Below are 2,249 nucleotides of genomic sequence, written 5' to 3' on the forward strand. Positions count from 1 at the left end.
AACCTTGTGCTTGCTCTCTCTCCTCGTAAGCATCAGCATCAGCATCCGATAATTAACTTGGTGTGTGTTCTCTCTAACAAGCATCAGATGTCTCACCCCTTGTAAGCATCAGCATCAGATAATTAACTTGGTGTGTGTTCTCTGACAAGCATCAGATGACTAAAGCTTTGCCATTGATGTTAGTGATGACAAGCTTTAATGGGTAAAGCAAAATTTTGTTGTGAACCTCAAAACCCTAAAAGAATAGTGTCTTTAAAAATGCAAAGTTCCTGGAATATCAGAGATCCAAGAAAACTGTTAAAAGGGAGAAAAAAGCAAAAATCCAATTTGTCCATATTTTACTCTTGAGATTCTACATTATTTACCATTTAGAAAGAAATTACAAATAAAACCTCTCCTATAGACCCCCAAAGGCACATCCTTGAAGGCTTCATGTCTCTAGATAAGGACCAGCATTCATTCCTTAAAATTAAAGTAAACATGATACCCTAAATTTGTGACAGCTCCCTTATTTTTTCCTTCTCCTAGTACATCATAGAATTTTCTCTTTCTCATATTTTTAATAGTCAGGCACCAAGTGAAGCAGGTGTTTTTGAAACACCACTTTTCCCCTTAAAGAAGCTTGGAAGTTTGAAAACAGGGTAGAACTCTCAACATTCAAAAAGATAATGGTAGTTCAAAATCATCTTTTTTTCTTTTTCTTTATTTTCTCGAGTCCATTTTCTTCTTTATCTTAAATGTTTTGGATTCTATAGAGTTTTGGGCAAAGGAATCCCATGGATTGGTGAGGTCTAAACGGGCTTCATAAGATAAAAGAATTGGTTGCTTTGAGAAGAAAGGAACCATGAGTATTGATCAGATGATGGGGGTGGATGAAAGCGTTTTGCATACTGGTTTCAACAAGGTACATGATAGAGAGAGGGAAAAAAAAGGATAAAGAGGTCATTTCCCCGTGGTAAATTTATGTAAATATATCTTATATTTTAAAAATTTAAGAAGTTTTTAATGTTGTATATTTTAAATCCATGTCCTACTTTTTAAGGGCGCATGTTGCATTTCTATGTATACTTTTTTCTATATGTCGGAGCTAGTTCTAGTTTTGGTTGCACATACTTCTCACCATAATTCTTTTTCGCACTCAACCTGGGAAGTTTTTTAAGTCATTAAGATCCTAATAATAGAATGAATAAATGAATATTTTCAAGGAACAAACATAGAAAATAACTATCAGTTTCTAGACATTCGGGTCTGATTGTTCAATCGTTGGATGGACTCCTTTAATCTTTGGACACTATTATTTTAGGGAAAACTTTATGTACTTCCCACCATATATACGTTTATGTATGCACTACGCCTACGCCGCCTATCAACCCATTCAATTTAAATAGAAGGTTGAGCTTATTTGTCTCAAACGAAATTTGGTACGTGTCATCATCACAATGGGGAGAAACTAAAAAAAATATTAAAAAATATTTTTTAAAAAACTAAAATGATCAAAATACCTCTTAAACATCACAAATTTCTTTCCAGAAGTATTTGAAAGAGGTACCTCATGGACTAAGGATGTGGGTGGTCTCCTTTGTTTAAAGTTTAGATTGCCTATATGTGTGTAGAACCCCCCACTGTAATTAGTGTTATTTTTATGTCCCTGAACCTTGAACCATACAAGCAAATTTCAAGGCAAATTTCTTTTTTATTTTTTTCTTTACCATTTTATATTCTCCTCTAAAAATATCTATAAAATCCTTCCTCCCATTTTCTCTAATTTTTAAAGGTTGCTCTTTTAGCTTTTAGGTAGATCTAAGCCAGCCTTGCTTGTGATTTGTGACTTTCAAGACTTATTTCTCATAAATCATAAGTCGACAGAATATTATTCTCTACTAATCGTTGAATAACTAAGTTTTGATAAGAATTGGGATGGGATTGACTCTGATTAGTATGTTTCATCCCATATTTCACATGGAAAAGTTTGGCACCCACAGTGAGGCCCATCCAACATAGATCTATATAAGAACCAACTAAACTATACATGCAAAACTGCTTCCAGGAAACAGGGTTGGGGAGATAGTGCATAGGGGACATGGAGCTGTCCATGAAAGAAATACCTATGTAATCTTTTGCTAGAGAAATATCTATATATATATATATTAATAATAATCACCCCTTATAATTTTGGCAACAAGATCACTCACAAGTGGTCTTATTACAAACAACAGAAATTCCAAAAATAAATAACACATCAATAAAAA

This window comes from Amborella trichopoda, chromosome 12 (genome assembly GCF_054954075.1).
Source record: "Amborella trichopoda isolate Santa Cruz 75 chromosome 12, AtrichopodaSantaCruz75HAP2 v2.0, whole genome shotgun sequence".
In the NCBI taxonomy this organism is placed as follows: domain Eukaryota; kingdom Viridiplantae; phylum Streptophyta; class Magnoliopsida; order Amborellales; family Amborellaceae; genus Amborella; species Amborella trichopoda.